Raw genomic sequence first — 26,092 nt, forward strand, 5'->3', positions numbered from 1 at the left:
AGAGTTTTCCTTTTTTGAATCGTTATAGCTGCATCATCCCCCAGATATATCCACTCTATCTTCTTCTCTTCCCTGAAAATCTGAAACCCTCGGGATAGTGCTCAGAATAAGAAATAAGTGCTCAGAATAAGAAAATATTTTCCTGGACTGGGGAGGATAACTCAGCCGGTCTCTTGAAGGTGGTTCTGATAATCTTTAGGTGCAACACTTATGATGAGGTTAATGTGGAATGGCCATGAGAAGCAAACTTAGAAAGACAATATTGAGTTTAAAATAAATTTGGCTGTAACCAGAGTAAATCACCTTCCCAGACTGACTAATTGTTCTCAAGGTATGTAGCCAGGAATCATATTCCCCAGTTTCTCCAATCACTACAATTCACAAGCCTTTCTCACTTCATCCAGGAAAAACAATTAAGGTCTTAGATTATCTCACCATAGTGAACCTTGACAGTCTTGAGCAGTATAGTAAAAGCTATTGTTCCCAAAATTGTGTATTAATGGGATTAGGCCAGTGAATTCCTGGACACCAAACAATCCAGAAGACAGTGACCATCACCAAGGTAGGGAGTTCCTCCAAGTTGTCCAGTCTCAACCAACACCATTTTCTAACTAAGGAAGAACAGCAGTTGTAACATCAGAATATTGGAAAAACCAGACAGGGCAAAAAAAAAAAAAAAAAAACTTCCTTTTATTCATCACCCATCTCAATCTGCTCCAAGGGCTGAGAACATTCACCCTCTGAGAGATGCTCAGAGTATGCTGCTCACCACCTTCTATGGTTCATCTCCTACAGATAAAAGAAAAAAAAAAAAAACATTTGAAAAGGTAAAGAAGAGTTGTGTGGCATTTCATACTGGTGTGTGAGGTTATGTTTGGCTTGTTCACCAAAGAATATCCTACCAGGTCCCCTGACCGCCTGAACCTTCATCAGACACTTGGGAGAAAATAGCCCTTGATCAGAACTGGATAATGAGAACTGCATAAGGATGTACGCAAGAACTCAGAATAAGGTAGTCTTCCCAGCAACATAGACCTTTTTGACTTGCCGAGTTTCACCAGTCAACTAGAAGACTTTGTTTCCTCTAGCCAGTCCACTAGTGAGAGGCACAAAAGGTATGGGGGAGAATTGGACAAGCCAATTACTTTTATTTTTTTTAATCAATGCAATTGAACTATAACTTACATACAATTTATGCTATATGTAATCTCTTTCTACATACATCTGTATATATGTATAGATATATAGATACAGATGTAATTCAATTATTTTGACAAATGTGTGCAAACTCATCCAGTTAAAAATTAAATTCCTTTCTCCCAGAAATTTCTCTTACATGCCTGTGTGGAAAAACATCCAACACTTTCTACTCTATATAACCAATTATATAATTTCTGTCACTACAAATTCATTTTGCCTATTATAATCTCACATAAATGAAATCACAGGGTATGAATTCTTTGGTATTTGGTTTCTGTTACCTAATATAATGTTAATGAGATTCATCCATATTTTGTATATGTCAGATATTATTTTTATTGCTGAGTATTATTCCATTGTATGAATACACATTTTGTTTTTCCATTCATTGTTGATGGACATTTGAGACGTTATGAATAAGGCTTTTGTGGTAGACCGAATAATGCCACCTTTCCACCCAGGGAAGCCCATGTCTTAGTTCCAGAATCTATGAATGCTACCCTATATGACAAAAGGGATATTGTAAGTGTAATCAGCTTAAGGATCTTGAAGTGGAGAGATGATCCTCGATCATCCGGGTGGGCCATTACTATGGTCCTCGAAGCAAGAGGCAGGAGAAATCAAAGTTAGAAAAGGGAAGGCAATGTGAAGACAGGGCAGAGACTGGATTGATGTGCTTTGACGACGAAGGAAGAAGCCACAAGCTAAGGAATTCAGGAGGAAGGTAGAAGCTGGAAAAGACAAGAAAATGGATTCTCCCCTCAAAACCTCCAAAAGGAACCAGCACTGCTGACACTTTGACTTTAGTCCAGTGTAACTGATTTTAGATTCCTTCCCTCAAGAATTATAAGAAAATAAATTTGTATTGTTTTAAGCCACCAAGTTTGTATAATTTGTTATAGTAGCCATAGGAAACTAATACAGCTTCTAAAACCATCCATTAAAAAAATAAATAAAAAAAAAATAAAACCATCCATGTTCAAGTCTCTCAGCATATGCTTTCATTTCTATTGGATAAACACCCAGGAGTGGATGACTAGGTAATATGCATGTTTAATTTTATAAAAATCTGCCAAACTGTTTCCTCAAATTGTTGCACCATTTTACATTCCACTAGCAATGAATGAAAAATCCGGTAGCTCCAAACTCATACCAACACTTGATATTGCCAATCTCTTAGGTTTAGCTGTTCTATTGAGTGCATGAAGTGCGATCTCACTGTAGTTTTAACTCATATTTTCCTGACGAATAATAATGTTGTTTCTTTCAGAATGTTATTTATTCCTGTGTCATGTTTTGTGAAATGTTTCTTCAGTTCTTTTGCTCATTTTTCATTAGTCACAGAAGAGGCTCATAGAATTCATTTAATGCACTTCTGTCCCTCTCCGTACTAGTAACTCTTCTTACACCTCTTCCTTTCTTCTGTGTCCCTCCTGATGCTATCCTTCCTCTTCTGAGACTTGAATTCAGTCTTTCCTACTGAGAATATTTCACATAAGACACAGTCCCCTTACCATAGGCTGGATGGATGAATGAAGGAAAAATAACTTTGTAAGTTTTTAACAAAATGGTGAAAGGAACAAGGGTGACATTGTTCCTTTGGGACACCCCACACTGGTCTCTATTTGTTCTCCTTTTTTAATTACTGTGGAGCTCCTGCTTATGTTCTTTTCTCCTGAACTTTACTCCTGAAGTAACTTGCTCTTGGCTAGTTGTCACAGTTGTGTTCTACAGCTCATCATCATTACCTAGGTGCCTAAGTTTTAGCAATACAATCCTTAAAATGACCCTTTCTCAAGGATATTTGCCTTTTAATATTTTGAAACCATAAAAGGAAAAATTGCTTAATGAATGTTCTTCAGGCACCTTGACATATGGACAAAGGAGATATCTTGAATAGCTTTTTTGCTAGTGGATATAATTGGGTAGGGTGATTGATTCTACTCTTGCCAAGGACTTGAAATAATCAGAGGCATCACTCAGGCAGAAAATGCCCATCCCTAACTTTTCTGCATGGTGATGAATCTTCATTCATAGTTCAAATCTTGATTCTGTTCCCAGAGCATTTCTTTTTCTGGTCCAGCTCTGTGGGGTACATGTAAATTTGTAACAAAGAAATTTTAAAGGATGATGACCATATAGAAATTTTTTTCTCAGTAAATAATATGTCTAATTTTCTAGTTGGAACAAAAAAAAGAATGTGTGAAGCTAAGTGCTAAGTCTCATTTCCTGTATTTTCCAAGATAATCATATAGCTGGGGCTTTGCTCTGGGCTAGGGAAATTTTTAGCACTGACATGGACAGTGGAATTAAGTGTCCAGGAGTTTTAGGGGAAAATAGCAACAAAGAAGGTCAAACAGGAGAACAGCCTCCACCTCAGTAGGAAGAAATTAATAAAATAAACCTCACTAGAGAAAAAGGTAAAACAAGTTTAGCCCAGAAGTGGTTATTTCCAATCCTGGGAAATTAGTATTTCCTTCTTTCCTTGATAATTGAGTTTTTACTTGAATCCATTATTTTCCCCTTTGTCACTACAACATAATGAGAGTTCCTTTGTTCTCAATTTTTCTTCATTTTCTTGCTTGGCTGATATTAGGTTTTGACATGATCTGTTCTGATTCCACGCCTTCTATTTGCCTTCAGTTCTGAAAGTAGCCATAATGAGCGCTGATCTCCATCAGGGAATCTCGTCACATAGAAGCTCACCCACTCAGGCGAAGGAAATGGACTGGGTGGCAGGGGGACATTCTGACTCTGTCACTTTTTCCCAGCCATTTTGGCTAGCAGCTGACCTCCAACTTACTTTTTCATTTTTTTTCCAACTTTTAAGATTTTTTTTTCACACTGGGATTCTTTGTGTTTAGCATGATGGAAAATTGTTCTCATGAATCCATTTAAAGTTATTGTGACTGTTTACAAAATGCATTATCCTTGCTTCACAAAGGGTCTCAGCAATCTCTGATGCCATTAAGCAGAGTTCTAGGAAAAGTGAAAGAGGAAACGTGGATGATCTGTATTTTTGTACATGTACATCAAGTGCCTCAACATGTGTAGAAACTGAACGTAGGGTATTGTATGAATTACTCATGATATTTAACTGGTGTATTTAATGTTTGTCCCATTGACCTACCCAAATGATTAGCAGAATCTTATGAAAATAAAAACTAAAAACAAAAACAAAAAAATTACAACATGGTTGATGCAACAGAATGAGAAAAAAAGGCGGGGGAGAGTCTTCCTAACACCATCAACTGATAAGCACATCATTGCTGTGGCTGAATGTCAACTAGGTCTCTAAATTTTCCAATTACAACTGAGTGTAGCAAGGCTCCATAAGGATGCACATCTGTGGGAAGTTCACAACTAAGTGGAATAGAGCAGCTTTAGGCATTTCAACATGGAACACCTGCTTTCCTTATCCACTGACTAATTAAGTAAGGGATAAAAAAAGAGCTTGGTTAGAATAGACCCTGTAAAAGCAGAATCAAATCAAAACCATAAGAAGCTCAAAATATATTAGGCTAGAGATCTCCTGAGGAAAACCTGAGGGATCATTAACCTTTTTTTTTTTTTTTTTTTTTTTTTTTTAGGAATCATTAACCTTGACGATAGTTTCAAATTAGCAATCAATGACTCATTGGGTTGGAGGGGGAAATGATCCTTTATTGAGCACTTCCATTTAAATTGTGTCAACGTGCAAGACTTTGTTTTTTTAATTGATAGATTTTATTTTTTAGGTTTGCAGAAAAATCAAGTGGAAAGTACAAAGAATTCCCATTTACCCCCTCACTATCCTCACCTCAACAATTCCCCTTATAAAGAACATCTTGCATTAGTGCAGTATGTTTTTTATAGGTGATTGCACCAATAATGATCCATTATTATTCACAAGAGTCCATAGTTTACATAAGGATTCATAGTGTTAAACATTCTATGGGTTTTGACAAAGGTATAATGTATCCCCCATTATAGTATCATACACATTAGTTCCACTGTCCTAAAAGTGCCGTGAGCTCTACCTATTTATCCCTCCTTCCTTCCTACTGAACTTTCTTTCTTTCTTTTTTTTTTTAACTTACTGGTTCTTTTAGGTTTCATAGTATATATTTTTAACACACCACAGCTCACCCTCAGTTAATGTTATGCTCAGTCAGTTAATGCTCAGTAACGACATAGGAACCTTATGAGTATATCCTTCTATCTTAACTCTCTTTTCTTTAAAGTGAGACAAAAGAAATGTTTTATTTTAACCACATCAATCTTCTTTAATATTTAGACCCCTGTGTTGGTCCAGATTTCCATCTGCCATCATTTTCCCTCTGACAGAACTTCTTTTAATATTTACTGCACTGAAGTTCTCCTGGCAATGAAATCTTTCAGCTTCTGTATGTTGGAAATGTCTTTACCTTCGTTTTTGAAAAAATGTTAAGAGTGTGGAATTCTAAGTTGATGGATCTTTTTTTCTTTCAGTACTTTGAAAATGGCATCCCACTGTCTTCTGGCTTGCATTGTTTCTGACAATGTCTTATGTATTTTCTATCTTTATTCTTTGTAAACAGTTTGTCCTTTTTTTTCTCTCTCTCTTCTATGGCTGCTTTTAAGATTTATTTCTTTACCCTTGCTTTACCTACTTCCTGGATGTAGGTTTGTGTGTGTGTGTGTGTGTATGTGTGTGAGAGAGAGTGTATTTAAATTCACTGAATTTCTTGAATCTGTGAACAAGTTTTAACATAATTTGTAAAATATTTTGGCATTATTTCTTTTTTTCCTGTTCTTCCTCCTGGACTCACTTCTTTTCTTCTGGACTCTAATTATGCATTATATATATATATATATATATATATATATATATATATATAGCCACTTGATGTTATCCTCAAACTTATGCCAAATATTTCAACATTCTTTCTTTTTTGTATTTTGCTTTGGTCGGTTTCAATTGCTTTGTCTTTGAGTTCACTGATTTCTTTTCTTTTGTGGTATTTAATCTGCTGTTAATCACATCTAATGGATATCTAGTGTTTTATGCAGTTCACTTTGTGTTTCTCTTGTGTTTTTTAATATTCCTTCTGTATTTCTCCTTATTACTTTGCTTTCCCCTACCTTGTAAATGTATGGAGTGCATTTATTGTTCTAATGTACTATTTTAATACTGTGTCCATATATATTTAATTTCTATGTCTATTTATACTAATCTCATTTTCTTCTCATTATTGGTCATATTTTGTTTTTGTGCCTGGTATTCCATCACTGAATGCTGGATTTTGTGAATTTCATACTATTGTGTCCTGGATAATTGTATTTCTTTAAATATATTTGATATTTTTTCTGGAACATGGAACGTTACTTGGAAACTTGATTTTTTCAGTGCTTGCCTTTAAGCTTTGTTAGGTGAGATAAAAACTGCTCATAGTCTAGAGCTAATTGGACCCATGTATGGGGCAATTTTCTTTTGAATTCTGAATTAATTGTAGGGCTGACTCATTGGTTTTCCTTGTCTCAGTATCACTGTTTACACTGACCATTCTCCAATGCCTTAAATCATTCTTTTACGTATTGCATCTGCTATAGTCTTTTAAAGAAGGAGGATAAATCCAATTCATATACTCCATTGTATCTAGAAGTGGGATCCAGAGGGAAAGTTTGAATTCATGTCTATCTGATTCTAATCTCCTTGATCTATTTACCACGTAATACTATGTATGCTTTGAAAGTATATCTGGTATGTTTTGAAATATGTTATATGAAAACCCAATGATATATTTTTAAAATTTATTATCGAAGAATAATTGACATACCATGTTACCTTAGTTTCAAGTGTATAACACAGTGATTTGACAATTTTATACATTACTCAGTTCTCACCATAATAAGTGTAGTTACTATCTGTTACTATACAACATTATTACAATATTATTGACTATATTTCTTATGCTGTAGTTTTCATCTCCATGATTTACTTATTTTATAATTGGAAATTTTTACCTCTTATTCCTCTTCATTTCATCCATCTCCCTGCCCTCTCCCCTCTATGGCAACCACAAGCTTATTCTCTGTATTTAAGAGTTTGTTTGTTTTGTGTTTTTTATGTTCCATATATAAATCAAATCATATTATATTTGTGTTTCTCTGTCTTAATCATTTCACTATTGGGTATTACTCAAAACAAATGAAGACACTAATTTGAAAAAAATAAATGCACCCCTATGTTTATTGCAGCATTATTGACAATAGTCAAGATTTGGAAGCTTGCCAGCTGTCTATTAACAGATAAAAATGGATAACAAAGATGTTGTATGTATATACAATGGAATATACTCAGCCATAAAAAAAGAATTGAAATCCTGTCATTTGTGACAACATGGTTGCACCTTTTGAATTCTGAATTAATTGTAGGGCTGACTCATTGGTTTTCCTTGTCCAATACAAGGAAAAGTGAATATATTAGTGAACATAATACATTATGTTCACTAATTATTATGTGTATTATGTTCACTAATATATTCTTACTGCAAATGTTTGCAATTATACTTAGAATGTCAAATATCAATTTATTCCTTCTTTCACTCAGGTCTCACAGAAAAAGTTTAAACCTTAGTAGGAGGACATTGGATGTGCACCTAGCAAAAGGTAGAAGGATTTTTCTATTATACCCCAGACTTCCTTAATGCTTTTTACAGGTAAGGTAACTAGCTTATTCCTCTTTATGAATATGAGAATTAAGACTAAGTCTTCAAATTTTTATATAACTCTTTACCTAATCAAAAATCCTCCAAATCATATAAACAGGTGGGGCACCTGGGGGGCTCAGTGGTTGAGCATTTGCATTGGGCTCAGGTCATGATCCCCGGGGTCCTGGGATCCAGTCCCACATCAGGCTCCCCTCAGGGAGTCTCCTTCTCCCTCTGCCTGTGTCTCTGCCTCTCTCTATGTGTGCCTCATGAACAAATAAATAAAATCTTTGAAAAAAAAAGTTTCTAGTATGAAATTTATGTGACATTCTAAAAAAAAAAAAAAAAAAGAAATTTATGTGACATTCTGATCTGTCCTGGCCTACTTAACAAGACTACATGTTTCCAGAGTATTTTGGCTTCTTGTTGAGTTTCTGAGTCCAAACATTAAGGGCCTTCTATTAAGCAAGACTTTTCTTTTTCCTCAAATTCTAAGTGACTGATTTGGTCTTTAGAGAAAGAAATTACTCTTTCATCTTCTGGTATCATTGAGTGCTTATTTTACCCCATAAAAATACTTCTTCATGAGGAGGTCAGTTCAGTTGGGGCATTAGCCTGATATCAATAGCAAAATCTCTTCCCCAGTGTTTAGAGCAACCTTTGGACATCTGTGGCCTTTATTTTGTTTTATTTTTAAAAAGATTTTATTTATTTATTCCTGAGAGACACACAGAGAGAGGCAGAGACACAGGCAGAGAGAGAAGCAGGCTCCATACAAGGATCCTGATGTGGGACTCAATTTTGGGACTCCAGGATTACCCCCTGAGCTGAAGGCAGATGTCCAACTGCTGAGCCACCCAGCCATTCCTGTGACCTTCATTTTATATCATGGTATGGCTTCATTTGTGAATTGGACACAAGCTGATTCACTAATAGAGCAAGAAGTATGTCATCTTGAGCCACATGTTAAACTCAATTTGTATGACTTCTGTATATGGAAAACATTTATTAAGTGATTACTATGTGCCAGAGACTGTTCTACATGGTTTACAGATATTAATCCAATTCTACCTCATAAAAAGCCTGCGGTGCAATAGTACAATGGGGCTCTTCTCAAAAGTACAGAGAGTTTAAATACTATTTCCAAAGTAACAATGGCAGAATCAAAATTTGAATCCTTATATTCTGATTGTAGGGCCTAAAATTCTTTGCCACCACACTAGACTGACTTTCATTATATGAATGAAAACTTTTGCTTCAGACATCTTCTTAGTCCCCAAATTGTTATGTCTGTATGGCAGAGGAATCAAGCATGGAAATGAATATGCATATCCACGCTTGTAAACGTATCTGCTTATGGATATATGAATATATGTTGGAGCTTTTAAGTGGCTGTGCATATAGTTTTTGGCATAAATTTATTTGCAGTAGTGTAGTTTGACATTTTATATTGTTTGCAATTTTTGTTATTGTTTATGATTTCTCCATATACATCCTATGATAAGTAGGTGGTTTATAAGGAAGGCTTATGTAAACAGACTTAAAAGGGAGGAGTAAACTGGTGGCAGGAAGAAGATACATGATTAATCCAGAGAAAATATTGTCAAAAATTATCTAGGTAATTTGAACTCAAGCTAATTTTTTTTTTGTTGCCCTCAGGATATGAAGGCCTGGTCAAGAAGGCAAAGCAAATAAGACAGAATCAGGGAAGGCTAGAGCCCCTCCTCTAGCGCAGGCTGTGTGGGGAAGAGGAAGCAACAGGAATGGCACCTGTGGGGGGTGCGGCTGCCGAGTCAGAGACAGATTTCTCTACCTGAAGACTTGGAGGGTCTCCAACCCTGGTCAGGAGCTTCTAAAACGTTCAGAATGAGTTAGTGCAGAAGGTTGGCTTCTTTCCACAAAAGCCAACCATGTGAGTATCACAAATGTTCCAAACAGGACAAAGCCATGTCTTAGGGGAGGAGTTATTCATCCTTCACAGAAATGCCTTATGGTAAACTCCCTTTCAAGTAATGCAAGCATACTTTAGAAAATGTGATAATTACCATAAGGACAACGAAGGAAATAAGCCCCACATAATCTCATAACTGAGAGAGAATTACGCTTAACACCCAGGTGCATAGGAATGAAACCTTTCTTCCTATACAACATATATGTTGGCAGTTGCGAGCTCTCTGACTCCATAGGTTAGTGTCCTGTTATTCTGACTTAATATGATACAGTGATTTTTTTCTCTATCCTTAAACATTTGTACAAACCATCATTTTAAGTGGTTTTTGGATTCACCATAATTTATGTAAACACTTTTCTTTAGGCTTTTTCTTGAGGCTCTTTCTATGTAATCCTATTAAGTATATCATAAAAAGCATCTCTAATAATTCTTGAAGGTAAGAATATCATAATTGTGGGTCAAAATATAAATATCTTCATGGTTCTTGATGTACATGACTAATTGTTTCTTGGAAAGGTTATAGGAATCTATTGATTCCTGTAGGTTTACCAATATCAATGGGTATACTTGTCTTAAAGGATCATCTCTGGCACGAAGCATTAGTACATCATTTTTAAGCCAAGAATTGACTTATTTTTGTTATATAGCTCTCATAGTAAGTAAGTGCTCAGTGTCCATTTTGCCTCCAGTCTAGGGTGTGGACTGATATGAAACTCTGACCTAAAGTTTGATAATGATTATAATGATTATTTTTACCCGAGTTTTCTGATCTATCTATCTTTCTATCATCTATCTATCTATCTATCTATCTATCTATCAATCTATCTATCTTTCTATATCAGAGCTTGATGACAGTTTCTTTGAACTTTTAAGTTTCTTGTAGAAACCCAAACATAGTGTCTTTAATGCAAGTTCCCAAGAATCCTTCTCCAGATGCTTTTCACAGGTTCTTGGTTCTGCTGGGGCTTCCTGAGAGTCGTAGAAGCGTGTTTTCAGTGCTGTACTGCAGGGGGTGAATGGAGCAGGAAGGAAGAATGGTGCAAATGTCATAATAAATGACCTCAGTCTAGACAATGATTGTGTCACCCGGTTCCCTGTCTCTCCACACACTGGGATCTAGTAAGACACCACCTTTTTCCTCTACACTGTTAGTAACGAGTAGCCTTGGGGACCCAGAACCTCCATTCGACGATGAACTCAGAGGGTGAGGTATGACAACAGCTCTCTGCAGAGACTCAGGAAAGGAGGCACTATCCCAAAAGATAGTGTGACAACCGTGTTTGAAAAGATGGTCCAGTCCTACATGCTGAGGATAGATCATAGAAGTGTTGTTAGGACATATGTTTCAGTTGTCGAAAGGTTTCATTCATGGCCAAGATCGGGCCAGTACATACAGTGACACTAGCTCTGCTGCATCTTGCCAGGAAGCGGGCTTTAACTACTATCTGACTGTCGGCAGGTGGTAGTTTTGAGACCTTTGCTCTGGGTTGAAATCAAATCAGAGCACCTGTGAAGTCATCTATCCCTGACCTCTACTACCTACACACAGGAAAAATTCGTCTTGGTTGCCCAGAGCCCTCAGTGAAAAAGTTCCTTAGCATTTCTCCAGGCTCAAGAGGGGGCACAGGGCTGGGAGTAAACGGTCATAGTCTTTCTATTGTTCCACCTACCTCAGGAAGGAACCAGTAAAAGGAGGCTGCTGGCTGTTTGCTCTAATGGTGGCACCTGTTGGGCAACTTCTGCTTTCCAACGGGGGTCCTCTACTCCATCAGCCTCCGAAAACCTCTCTCTGTATCAGTAGCTGCTCCTGGGTTTCGGATTCTTTCAGGATAGTAGCAGATTAACTCTTGGTTCCTTTATGTGCTGGGTCTCCCTCCCTCCCGACAGGAGTCACATTAAGTGCTTGGTGCGTTGGAAGCTTCTGTCTTCAGCATTCAGTCTTCCACGCTGCCTCAGATCTTCTTGCAGGACCTCTGAGTCCTTCCAGGATCTTTGATTAATATGTAGAGTCTTTCAGCAAATAATTCCCATGGTTCTTCCTTTCAAACTTATTTAAATGAACCAATGTCACGTTAACATCTGTTAAGATGTAACTCTGAGTGTGAGGAGCTCACTCCATCTGGAGGGCCCTGGACTAGAGCAAGGGCTCAGATAAAGTCAGCAGGAGGAGGCCGTGATGCCTTCCATGTGAGCATGTGTCCTGTCGTGTACACTGCGGCCAGAGAGCTTTTGGGGGGAAATGAACACCTGAACCGTGTCACAAGAGTGTGGCAGGTAATGCATGCTGGGGTTTTTTTGTCTATTTTTTTATTGGAGTTCGATTTGCCAACATAGCATAACACCTGGTGCTCATCTATTTTAAGGCTTGGTGTGGTTCTGATGGAAACTTCCAAGTTCTAATCACCCCATCTTTGTAGTCCCAGACCTAGAGATAGAAGAGGACTTCTGCAATTCCTCTTCATACTACATCATTCCTTTTACTTTCCTTCTTTTCTTATGGCCTTCTTTCCTTCTTTTCTCCCTTCCGTTCTCCCTTCCTTCCTCGCCCTCTCCCTTCTTCCCTTTCTTTTTCATTTTCAAGGCAGCCATCGTTTGTTTAGCCAATTTCTCATTTTAAATTATCTTTGGCAGAATATGCTTATTTATTCACCTGACTGGCCCCTGGATGATACAGAGCCAGCTCTGCCGTCTACTAGCAATTTGGGAAAGTCACTTTAATCTCCTGGCCACAGTTCCTTAATTTATAAAATTATGTTGGTAATACCTGACCCCTAAGGGTTGCTATAGGAACTAACAGTCGTATATAAGACCTAATACAGACCTTGGCACAGAATATGTGCTAGCTACTAGCCCTTCTAATTCCAGCATCTAAGGATGCCTCCCATGTAGTAAGAAGGAAAGCAGCAGGATCCTATATCCATGGTGGTTTGGGGCTATAAACTACTGGGAATTGCCCTATTCTGGACTGTGATGATAAAAGCAAGAAGCAATAATTTAAGAGTAAATCACTTAGTATGAGTCAGTCATTAAACATATTATGCTTTTCCCTTATAAATCTTTCATACTAGTACTATTTATTTGTATATTAAAGGTCAGAAAAACAAGGCACAGAGCAGTTAAGCAACTCATCCAAGATTACAGTTAATCAGTGGTAGACCGGATTCAAACCCAGTTTACCTCCAAAGTTTACGCTCGAGACCACTGCACGATTCCACTACTTGATAATCAGTACTTCAGAATTTACAATTTACTCCGCCCTACACCGTCTCAGTTGATCCTTACAATTCTGCAATAGGAAGTGGAGAGCAATTAGCTTCCACACGCTATAGGTGAAGAAATGGAGAATCAGTGAGTTCCGTGCCTCTAGTAAGTCGCAGAAGTGAGATCTGAATTCATTGTTTAAATTTCCAACTCGTGACACTCAGCCTGAGCCCTTTCTTCTGGGCCAGGACGGCACCCTGCCCCCGACCCCCCACCCTCTAGCCCCACCAGGTGCCTCCTTGCACCTCCCTGGCTGCCTGAGAGCCTTGCCATCTTTCACCCGGAGTGGGCCACACCGGGCCACCCATGTGGGGCCAGCTCTCCCCCGTGATCAGTCTTTGCTTGAATCATGTGTACTTACTTCCATTCTTTGCAGTTAAAGGAGTTGCCATCTCTGAATCTTCCCGTTTGCAAGCTCTTCAATGTAACCAGGCTTTTCCAACCTTAAGTTTCCTGGAGACCAGAGGCATAGATGTGGAGTGCGGAGTGGAGGTGCAGACCGCAGCTGCTCAGGGGAAGGCATGTGAGAGAACCCATTCAGTGCTGAGTCCATCACTGTGTCCATACTTCCATGTTCATCCCCTTCCTAGTGCTCTTGGCCGCTTCCAGCAATTGGGAGACAGGATAAACAGTCTCCTCTGGTCCTGAGTACCAGCGACAGCTCCACTCTGGACACGACCGTGTGCTAGGGGTGCCCTCTGTTCCCATCTCAGGTGTTGCTCAGCACCTGGGCTGCCTCCTCCTCATCTTGGGTACAAGTGTCCCCGTAGGTCAGGCTCTGCTTGACTAGGGTGCCTATCGGAATGGGTGGTGCTCCCCTTGGTACTGCGGCTGGGACGTGTTACCAATCTCATCAAAGAACCACATAAATGAGGCAATGGGTAGCTCTCAAGGCTTACCCTAAGGTCGAAAGAAGTGGGAACACATACCTTCCAGAGGTGAGGCAATGAGCAGGAAGCTTGGACTGCGGCAGGAGGCTGTGACCTACAGAAGCTAACGATGAGAACAGAATAGCCCAGAAGTCACTGGATGGGATGAGCACTGGATGTTATTCTATATGTTGGCAAATTGAACATCAATAAAAAAATAAATTTATATGTAAAAAAAGAATAGCTCAGAAGTAGTAAGAAATAACCTCCACTGTCCCTAGGTCTCTGCTCGCTCTGAAACTCTTCGTGTGAAATCATATATTTCTGATGTTGCGAAGAGAAGCACCCTAGGAAAGCAACTGGATTTGGGTCAAATCCCTAAATCTCTCTTTGGGCCTCTTGGTATATAGCATGTGCTCCAAATATATTTGCAGGATACTAGCCTGGGTGTGATCCCTGAGGTTCTGGAATCCAGTGCCATTTTGGAATGCTGAGGTGGACACATGAGATTTCTCATTCGGATCTTAAAGACATCACTTCTTTGTGATACAATCTTGCGGAAGAGAGAAATATTCAAAATCAGTTCATTTAACTAAACCCTTCACAACAACCCTCTAAAGTATTGGGACAATAAGGTGCATTTTATGAATTGGGAAACAGTCTCACAGAAGTTCAAGTAACTTAAAATAGTCAAGCTACTAAGTAGAAGAGAGGAAGTGCGGGGTTTGAACCAAGGCTTCTTTGGTGCCAAAGCCTGCTGCTTTGTTTGTGGGGTTGGGTTTTTTTTTTTTTTTTGACATTTTAATTTAAATTCTACTTAACACAATTTAATATTAGTTTCAGGTGCACAATACAATGATTCAACTTTCCCATATATTACTCGGTGCTCATCGCAACAAGTGCACTCCTACGTCCCCATCACCTATTTAACTCACCCCACACCCGTCTCCCCTCGGGTAACCATTAGTTTGTTCTCTGTAGTTGACTCTCTCTCTCTTTATCCCCTTTACTCATTCGTGTCTTAAATTCAACATATGACTGAAATCATATGGTCTTTGTCTTTCTTTGACTGACTTCTTTCACTTAGCATAATACCCTCTAGCTCCATCCGCATCGTTGCAAAGGCAAGATTTCATCTTTCTTATGGCTCAGTAATATCACATTACGTATATGTATATACATATATCCCACATCTTCTTTATACCTTTATCAGCCTATGAACCCTTGGATTCTTTCCATAGTTTGGTCACTGTAGATAATGCTGCTATAAACACAGGGGTGCATGTACTATGAATTAGTATTTTTGTATTCTTTGGGTAAATACCCAGTAGTGAGCTTTCTGAGTTGCAGGGTAGCTGTATTTTTACCTCTGTGAGAACCCTCCATACTGTTTTCCAGACTCGCTGCACCAAACTGCATTCCCACCAATAGTACAAGAGAGTTCCCCTTTCTTTACATCCTCACCAACACCTGCTGTTTTTTGTGTTGTTGATTTTAGCCATTATGACAGGTGCGAGATGAAATCTCATTGTAGTCTAGATGTCCATTATCCTGATGACCAGTGATGTTGATCATTTTTTCAGGTGTCTGAGTTTTAGGAGCTCGTTATAAGTTTTATAAGCTCATTATATACTTTGGATACTAATCCTTTATTGGATACACCATTTGCAAATACCTTCTTCCATTCCACAGGTTACTTTTGAGTTCGTTGATGTTTCCTTTGCTGTGCAGAAATTTTTTACTTTGATGAAGTCCCAACAGTTTATTTTTCATTTGTTTCCCTTGCCTTGGGAGACATCTCTAGAAAGAAGTTGCTACAGCCAATGTCAAAGAAATGTTTATGTTCTCTTCTAGAATTTTTATGGTTTCAGGTCTCACATTTAGGTTTTGAATCCTTTTAGAATTTATTTTGGTGTTCGGTATTCTTTCTCTAGCTTCCTTAGGTGTAAGGTTAGGTTATGTATTAGATTTTTCTTGCTTCATGAGGTAGGCCTGTATTGTTGTACAGTCCTCTTAGGACTGCTTTCGTTGCATCCCAAAAGTTTTGGACTATTGTGTCTTCATTTCATTTATTTTCTGGGTGACTCATTCATTGCTTAATAAGATGTTATTTGACTTCCTTGTGGTTGATTTCTAGTTTCATAGTGTTGTGGTCAGGGTGGTAGAAGGGGAGGAGGGCGGGGGGTGGGAGTGAATGGGTGACGGGCACTGGGGGTTATTCTGTATGTTAGTAAATTGAACACCAATAAAAAATAAATTAAAAAAAAAAAAAGAAAAAGTGCATAGTAGGACTTCAATATTCTTGTATTTGTAGTGGCCTGTGTTTGTGGCCTGATATGTGATCTATTCTGGAGAATGTTCCATGTACACTTGAAAAGAATGTGTATTTTGCTATTTTAGGATAGAAAATTCTGAATACATCCCTAAGGTCCAACTGGTCCAGTACGTCACTTAAAGCCATTGTTTCCTTCTTTATTTTCTGTTTAGATAATTTATCCATTGATGTAAGAATGGTGTTACAGTCCCCAAATATTATCATATTGTTATCAGTGAGTTCCTTTATGTTTGTTATTGTTTTATATATTTGGATGCTTCCTTGCTAGGTTCATAAATATTTGCAATTATTATATGTTCTTGTTGGATTATCTTATTTATTATTATATAGTTCCCTTCTTTATCTCTTGTTACTTTTTAAAAATCTAGATTTTCCAATGTAAATAGTGCTACTCTGGCTTTCTTTTAACACCCATTTTCATAATGAATATTTCTCCATCCCTTCACTTTCCATCTGTAGGTATCTTTAGGTCTAAAATGAGTCTCTTGTAGGCAGCATATATATGGATGGGTCTTATTCTTTTTTTAATACATTCTGACACTCTGTCTTTTGTTTGGAGCATTTAGTTCATTTACTTTCACAGTTATTACTGATAGAAATGTATTTATTCCCATGTTATTATTTGTTTTGTGTTTTTCCTGGTGATGTTCTTTGATTCTTTCTTTTCTTTCTTTTCTTTCTTTCTTTCTTTCTTTCTTTCTTTCTTTCTTATGTTTTGTTGATTTTCTTTAGTGATATATTTAGATTTCTTTCTCATTATCCTTTGCATGTTTATTAATGGTTTTAATATATGATAACCATTAGGTTAGTATATAACCTCTTTTGTAAGTAGCAGGCTATATTAAGTTGATGGTCATTTAAGTTTGGGCCCGTTCTTTACTCCGCTCCTCCCCATGTTTTAGGTATAAGCTATAAATTTTATAGCCTTTTTTGGTGAGTTCCTTGACAGACTTTTTACAGAAATATTCATTTTTATTGCTTTTGTGTTTCATGCCTTATACTGTCACTTTTGATCTCTCCTTTCAACTGAAAGAGTCCCTTTTAATATTTTTGCAGGGCTGGTTTAATGGTCACAAACTCCTTTAATTTTTGTTTGTCTGGGAAACTATTTTTCTCTTCTATTCTTAATGATAGCCTTGCTGGACAGAGTATTCTTGGCTGCAGATTTTTCCATTCACCACTTTGAATATATCATGCCACTGTCTTGTGACTTACCAAGTTTTTGTTGAAAAATATTCTGCTATCTTGTGGGTTTTCTTTGGTAAGTTAATAACATCTTTTTTCTTGCTGCTTTTAAGATTCTTTTCTTTATCACTATATATTACAAATTTAATTATAATATATCTTGGTGTGGGGATCCCTGGGTGGCGCAGCGGCTTAGCGCCTGCCTTTGGCCCAGGATCGAATCCCACGTCAGGCTCCCGGTGTATGGAGCCTGCTTCTCCCTCTGCCTATGTCTCTGCCTCTCTCTCTCTCTCTGCGTGACTATCATAAAATATATATATATCTTGGTGTGGGCTGGCCTTTGTTTATTTTGATGGGAGTTTTTTGTGCCTCCTGGATCTGAATGTCTGTTTCCTGCTCCAGATTAGGGAATTTTTAAGGATTATTTCTTCCAATAAATTTTCTGCTCCCTTTTCTCTCTCTTCTTCTCATGGGACTCTTATAATACAAGTATTATTATATTTGATGGAGTCACTGAGTTCCCTAAGTCTAATCTCATTTGCATAATCTTTCTTTTGTTCAGTTTCATTGCTTTCCATCACTTTGTCTTCTAGGTCATTAATTCATTCCTCTCCTTTTCTAGTTTGCTTTCATTGCATCAAGCATGTTTCTAATCTTGTTTGTTACATTCTTCATCCCTTTGATTCTTTTTAAACTCTTTTGTACTTGTAGTAATGGTCTTACTGATGTCTTCAATTCTTTTCTCAAGCCCAATGAGCATCCATATGATCGTTGTTTTAAGTTATTCATTAGGCGTGTTATTTACATCTGTTTCACTTAGATCTTTGGCTGTAGCCATATCTTATTCTTTAATTTAGGATAAATTCTTCTGTCTCCTCACTTTGTCTAAATGTCTGCCTTCTTCTCTGTTAGAAAAGCCAGTTATTCCTCCTGTTCCTGAAAGTAATGGCCTCATGAAGAAGAGATCCTCTAGTGCCCAGGGCCTGGCTTTTCAGGGAATGCCTCCAGTATGTGCTGTGTGCACTACACCACTGTGTTCTGACTGCTTTTCCCTCAGCCCAGTCATCCACAGAGGTTCTCCCTATTTGCTGTGGGCAGTGTTTGGTCCCTGCCCTGAATATGATGAGTTTTAACTACGTGTGCTTTGATATTCTTGTGAAATGACACTTGACACCACCACCATGGGAACTGAAGCCCTGCAAACAGCTCTCTAGTCTGGAGACCTGGTATGGCCAGGGGTTTGTGCTGGTTTCTGGGGGGGATGAGCCACCACACTGGCCTGAGAGAAGTGTGACTGAGAATGGCAGTTCTAGGAGTGCAGGAGAGTGGGACTTAGTTTAAGCAAGTTAGGCAGCCATTGCCTGTGCTGCACTCCTTCCCACATGTGGCTGTGATTCTACTGAAGGGTTGGGGGGAGGAATTGGCACAGTAATTTCCTCACTGTGTGCCTCAGGGGCTCTTCAAGTTGCTATTTCCATGCTGTATGCTCCCAGATTGTTTGTATGCCTTCTCTCCCAGGGTGGCACAGTGCACTCTGGGATGTATCCTTGCCAAGCCCACTGACCTTTAAAATAGCAAGCTTTCAGCCCTTCTGGTTGCAAGAACTCACAAAAGTCAGCCCCATTCATTTTCCAAGCTTAATGGTTACAAGGAAATTCTCTCCTTGTACAATCCTCTGTGTTCCTCTCTCACACACCCTTCTACACCACGACTTCCTCCCATCCACAGCAGCCAGGATTCGTTTCTCCTGTAAACCACATCTCTGCACTTTCTACCTTCTTTGATGTAACCTCTTCTCTCCTTTTAATTGTGAAATTTGTTTTGCCAGTTCTTTAGGTTGCTTTCTGGGGTATTAAGATGATTTGATAGTTATCTAGTTGCATTTGTGGTGTGAGGTGAGCTTTAGATCCTCTTCCTCCACTGCAATTTCAAATCTTGCTATTTTGGGCCAGGCTACATACTGTTTCACTTTAACAATACTTCAACTCAGTATTCTCATTTATAGGACAGGAAAATAAACAGCCAACTCATGGGGTTGTGAGGATTAAGTAAAATAACATAAGTAAAGCACCAAACACCATTCTTGTGCAATGGACACTTAATAACTTGCAATTATTGCTTTGTCCTCCACTGGAGAGATAGATCCACAAGATAGTTGGTATTGTTACAACCTTGTAAATGTGGTAAAAAATCTATTATTAGTCCCATAATTTACCCACCATCCTGGCTACCGCATTTATGTACTTATTTATGCCTTAACTTATTCCAGAAAGGATTTAAAGCAGATTATAAAAAATAAATTATAAGCAAGAAGATACAAGCACAATGGAAAAACAAGAGTAGAAAATCTAAGGTAAGGCCAGGAGTGAATCAGTATGCAAAATGCAAAGCCTATGGCCCTATAAAGTTACTATCTGTGTATTTCCATAGGTTTACTATCTGTGGGCCCACCTTTGGTTCTCATTTTTCTAGAAGTTAAAGCAAAGAAGAAAATTTGAACATTTTTCTATGGTGTGCCTAAAGTTTTCTTTCCTAAAAGAAAAAAAAAAAATCCCAACTTCTCCTTCGATGCAGATCAAGGATATTTCTCAATAGAGAGGATGCTGTTCTCTCTCACACTCTACCATATAAACAAGCTCCAACACCCAAAACTGCTTCTGTGCAGGATAAATATGGATCTGTGTTTGATACTGAAGGTCCAGATCGGCATCTGAGTGTAATTATTAATAGTGTCCCCTTTCACTATTAGTTTTTGTGACATGGTCAGCCTACTTCTCATACCTCGTGTCCTTGCCTGTGCTTTCTCTATGTCTTTGCATTCAAAACCCATCTTCAAGCCTAGTCCAATTGACTACTCCTTTCAGAGAAAGCAATTTCTCTTTTTTTCTGAACTCGGACAGCAGTGTGTATGTATTGGGAAGAGTAGTGAGTGTAGCTTACAGTCTATGGACATGACCCTCCAAAAGCATCTTAAAATTATACATGAAATGGTTATTAAGTGCAAATGTGAAAAATCTGTGTCAATCTCCATAGTTTTCATCAGAAAAGGTATCGGTCATCACAGAGTACCTGATTCATGGCCTGCACAATGGCCTCTGGGCAAATCTCACCAACCCTGCCTTGTCTAGAGCTTTTCAAGATGACTTGCATTTGTCAGAGCAGAAAGGAGAATAGTTTTCTTGAGGTCATCTGGAGATCAGTAGTTGGATGGAATAAAGATTTAGGTCCGTGGGCAGGTTCTGTCTTCTGGATTCTCCAGTCCTGGAGGATAGTTGAAAGAAATCACCAAAATAAGGGGGAAAAAAAAAAAAAAACAATGGAGTCACTTGAGGTACTAAAATAACTCGCCTGTGCTCTTGCCTCTTCAGGACTAGAGGCAGTAAAGCTGCCATCGTATCCTAGTCAGAGGGCACTAAGCCTCTACACATCTTACACATGTTGGAAATGTCCCCTTTGGTAAAGTCACTTGAAATACCACATTTGAGTGTCCCATCTATCTCTTACCAGACTTGACTGACAAAGACACTATGTAATAATTCCCGTAACAAATGTATGCATAGGAGCCAAAAGAGATAGTGATTAAAAAGTGTGGCACAAAGACTTGTGTGAGGGTGCCCAACCTCCTGCCCTTGAATCACATATATAATTTCAAGCATCCCATCTGACAAGCTGTGATTAAAAGAGGGTAGAAATACATATTCTTCTCATTTATTCTCTTAGCTAATTTAAAAAGCAATTGAGTAAAACAATAATGTATGTATCATTGTACTTATGATATGTAGAAATATAATACACATGTGATATGTTTTCCAATAACAAAATAAAAGCGTTAAGTGGAAATAAAATGTATTGGACTAAGGATATTGTAGAGTAATATTTAAAATAATGGATTTTTAAAAAGTTTTAATTTTAATTCCAGTTAGTTATTATACAGTGTTACATTAATTTTAGATGTGCAATATGGTGATTCAATAGTTCCATACATCACCCAGTGCTCATCACAACAAGTGCACTCCTTAATATTGGATTGCTGGATTTGCAACAGTAATAGATGCAATGTGTATAATACTAATACTACAAAAAGGGAATAGAGCTACATAAAAGTAATGTTTCTGAATCACTGAAATTAGATGAGAATGAATAAGAAATTGCTTCAGAAAAATATACAAATGGTCAACCCTAGAGCAATCACACACACACACACACACACACTCACATTAATAATATATTTTAATGTAAAAGTAAGCAGTAACGAAAGAATAGAGTAAAAAGAATGACATGGGATACATATAGAAAAAAAGTAAAATGCTAGGCATAAATCAAGTATATCAACAATAACATTAAAAGTGAAGAGATTAAACAATCCAATCAAAAGATAATGCCAAAATGGATTTAAAAAAAGAAACAAAAAAACAAAACAAACTCCTTGTGATCCAACTACATACTGTTTACAGAAGACACACTTTAAAAATTAAAATATACAAATAAATTGAAAGTGAAAGGGTGGAAAAAATACAACATGCACATAGCAACCACAATAAAGGTGAAGTAGCTATAATGATCCAGACAAAACAGACAATAAAACAACAAAAAAATAGTCACCAGAGGTAATGAGGGACATTTTAATAATAATAAAAGGTTCAAAGGATCAGAAATCTATCACAATTATAAACATATATACATCTAATAACAGAACACCAAAACACATGAAGCCTGAACTGACAGAATGAAGAGAGAAACGAATAACAACAGAAGTCGAAGACCCATCCCCTACTTTCAACAATGGAAAGAAAATCTAGATAAAAGATCATCAAGGAAACGGAAGACTTGAACATTATTACCTACCTAGAACTAAGGGGCAAAGACAGAACAGTGCATCCAATAAGAAAAAGAATATAGCTTCTTCTCAAGCATTTATGGGCCATTGTCCAGGATAGATCATATCCGAGGCCATAAAACAAATGTCAATAAAATTCAAGAGCATAAAAATAATATAAAGTATACTATCTGTTTATAATGGAATAAAACTGGAAATTAATAGTAGGGGAAAATTTAGAAGATTTACAAATATGTAGAAATAAAAATCACATCAAAAAAATAAATCAAGTGAGAGATCATCAAATACTTTAAGATGGATGAAAATGAATATACAACATACCACAACGTCTGAGATGCAGCTTAAGGAGTGCTGAGAAGGAAATTTATGCATGTAAATATGTATATTAAGAAAGAATAAAGATGTTAAGCAATATCTTAATCCTCCATCTTAAGATACTAGAACATAGGAGCAAACTAAACCTAAAGTAAGCAGAAGGAAGGAAATAACAAAGATTATGTTGAAAATTAATAGAAAATTGAAAAAGAGAATTTAAAAATAATAGAGAAAATCAATGAAAACAAAACCTGGCTCTTTGAAGAGATCAAGAAAATTGTCAAATCATAGCTGAATTAACCAAGAGAAAAAGAAAACTGAAATTACTAGAATGAGAAACGACAGAGGAAACATTACTACTGACTTTATTATTTTTTTTGTTTAGAAACAAAAAAGGATATAAAGAAATACTATGAATTATATGCCAGCAAATTAAATACTTTAGACAAAATTGGAAAGGGCCTAGAGTGACACAAACTACCAAACTGATCCCCAAAAGAGATAGTTTGAATAGACCTAAAGTAGGTGAAGAGATTGAAGTAAAAATCAAAACACTACCCATAAATAAAAGCCCAGGAACAGATTATTTCACAGCTGAAATTATAGTAGGGAAAAATTTAGAAGATTTACAAATATGTAGAAAATTAAAAAAGTAGAAATTAAAGAAGAATTAATACCCATTCTTCCCAAATTCTTCCAAAAAATAGAAGAATTCTATGAAACCAGTATTTCTTGGGTACCAAAACCAGATGAAAGCCATCGTGATAAAAGAAAATTATAGACCTATACCCCTTATGTACGTGGACACAAGAACCCTCTGCAAAGTACTAGCAAACTGAATTCAACAACGTATAAAACAGTTATACCTCATGACCCAATGAGGTTAAGAATATTAACTTGTCAGCTTGGTAAACTATGCAACTTCTGCGTTTTCAAACCATCTCTACTCTAAAGGGAAGAGTCTGCATCTCATCTGTAACCTTCTGTGAAAGAAGAGGCTAAAGGGAGTATTTCTAAGAGGGTCCATTCAAAACAGGGTCAGGAGGATATTGAAGCAGGGACCAGGCACTGACGCCTGTTTTAAATTCTAGGAACACAATGACCCTTTGACTTTTGTCAATTATGGCTTGTTCATTGCAGCTCAAAGGCCTCCTAGAACATATCCTTCTACTTTGAACTGGAATAGAGATAATGTAACTTCTGTTAGCTGAAGGGCCAATCAGGTGTTAGATGGTTTAACTCTGTCACCACCAACCCTAGTCCTTACAGAACAAATGAGGTCTTCTAGGGTTTGGCCTTTATAAGCCTGAACTCCAGGGCTTGCAGTTTGGAGCACACTTTCAACTTGGGTCAACCCTGCGTGTCCTGATTGGCAACCTCGAGACCCCAAATAAACACTTTTGGTTGTGTTACAGCCTCATCATCTTCTTGGGGAGGCTTCTCACAGGGCTCCTGTAGTCGGTAAATCCACAACCTGGTGAACCCTCAAATTCCAGCCATTAAGTGGCAATATCCTTTTCTAAGAGACTCCATCTGCTTGTCACCTTCCCACTGGGAGGTGGGTAAACCAGGTCCATCCTATCCTTTCCCCAATTCCACATGGTCTCATTGATAAGAGCAGGCAAGGCTGGGGAGGGAGAGACAGGTAGGGGGCTAAGTAGGCCGGGTCACGTGAGCCCCAGAGGTGGAGAACCCTTATGGAGGACAAATTAACCAGAGGGAGGGGAACTCCTTGCTTATTTTCATGAGTTTTAAAAGAACATCCTGTTGGTTCTAAATATAGGCAGGATATGCCCAGACATTTACAATCCTCGCTGATACTGACAAGGAACTTACCGAGTTCCCTGGTCTGTTTCCTATCAAAGACCGCCCATAACAGCCCCCGGAGGCCACCCGGGGCCCGGCTCCCTGCAGAGAGCTCTCCTTTTCTGTTCTCACTTTCCCTTTAAAAACGTTCACTTCTCAGTTTTTCTGGCCTCCAGGAGACAAGAGCCCTGCGACCTCCTCCCCGTGGAGTGTGGTCGAGGGCGAGCCCCAGGGCCCTGCACCAGCGGCCGGGATGGGCCCTGCTCCCCCGCCCTTAAAGCCCGTTTCCGTGGCCCCCGGGGAGCTGGGCGGCGGAGCAGGTGACACCCCAGGCTCTCCCGTTCGCGGCCCTGCAAGCAGCTGCTCTGCTCCCTGCCCCGCAGCCTGGGGACCCTTCCTCGCCCGCTACTGAGCCCCTCGCCAGGTGGTTTGGGGGCTCAGCCTCCATCAGCCACCTTTGGCTCTCTCTGCAGCGGGGAGGGGCGGGGGGGGGGTGTCTCGCAGCAGGCTGGTTCTCCCCCTCCCCCTCCCCTCCTCCTCTCTCCTCCCCCTTCCTCCCTCTCCTCCCCTCCCCTTCCTCCCCTCCCCCCTTGTCCTCTCTCCCCTTCCTCCCCCTCTCCTGTGCCCCCTCCCCCCTTCCTCCTCTCCCCCTCTCACCCTTGTCCCCTCTCCCCTCCCCTGTCCCCCCCTCCCCTCATCCCCCTCCCCTCTCCTCTCCTCCCCCTCCTCCCCTCTCCCCCTCCTCTCCTCCTGTTTTCCTTCCTCCCCTCTCCCCCTCCTCTCCTCCTGTTCTCCTTCCTCCCCTCTCCCCATTCTCCTCCTCTCTCCCCCCTTCTCCTCCTCTCTCCCCCTCTTCTCCTCCCCTTCTCCTCCCCTCTCAGTCCCCCACCGGGCAGGCTGCTGGCCCAGGTGCCGGCCTGGAGTGTGTGCGCACAGCGAACCCTGGGAAGCCGCGGAGCCCCGGGGTGGGGGGTGGACCAGGGACTGCGACAGACAGCCCCGCGCAGGAACGCTGCCCCGCCCCCCCCCCCCCCCCCCGCCTTTGCTGCAGCCCCGGTGCTGTGCCCTCGCCCCCACCCGTGCTCAGTGTTCCTCCTGCACATCCGTCCCCCTCCCTCCTGCGCGCCATTTGCCCTCCAGTCTCTCCCCTTTCCCAGACTGTAGTCCCTGGGGCATCCCCATCACCTTCAGCGTCTCTGCATCCTAGCTCTGCGCGGAGCAGGTTTTCATGAAACAGCCTGGACGTAAAGCCTCCTAACTCTGGGAAAGGAACTGGGGGTGGTGGAAGGAAGGGGAGGAGGGCGGGGGGTGGGGGTGACTGGGTGGCGGGTACTGAGGGGGCACTTGATGGGGTGAGCACTGGGTGTTATTCTGTATGTTGGCAAATTGAACACCAATAAAAAATAAATTTATTATTAAAAAAAAGAAAAAAGAAAGAAACAGCCCAGACAGTTATGCCAACGGGGCACCCGGGTCTCCAGCATCTGCCTTTGGCTCAGGTCGTGACCCCGGGGTCCTGGGATCAAGTCCCACATCGGGCTCCCTGCATGGAGCCTGCTTCTCCCTCTGCCTGTGTCTCTGCCTCTCTGTGTGTGTCATGAATAAATAAATAAAATCTTTAAAAAAAAATCACACAGGTAACTTCGAGAAGGTCATACATAC

General features: G+C 39.3%; 1 long non-coding RNA gene across 1 annotated transcript; it reads right to left on the bottom strand.

Annotated features, from left to right (window-relative positions):
* Window positions 1–687: 687 nt before the first annotated feature.
* Window positions 688–25,695, bottom strand: LOC140625727 (uncharacterized). Its single transcript, XR_012025059.1, has 3 exons — window positions 25,616–25,695; window positions 20,542–20,733; window positions 688–789 (listed from the first exon to the last, which is right to left on the bottom strand). It is a non-coding gene; the product is annotated as an uncharacterized lncRNA (long non-coding RNA).
* Between the last annotated feature and the right edge of the window lie 397 nt (window positions 25,696–26,092).

The sequence above is a fragment of the Canis lupus genome, chromosome 3 (assembly GCF_048164855.1).
Source record: "Canis lupus baileyi chromosome 3, mCanLup2.hap1, whole genome shotgun sequence".
Taxonomy (NCBI): domain Eukaryota; kingdom Metazoa; phylum Chordata; class Mammalia; order Carnivora; family Canidae; genus Canis; species Canis lupus.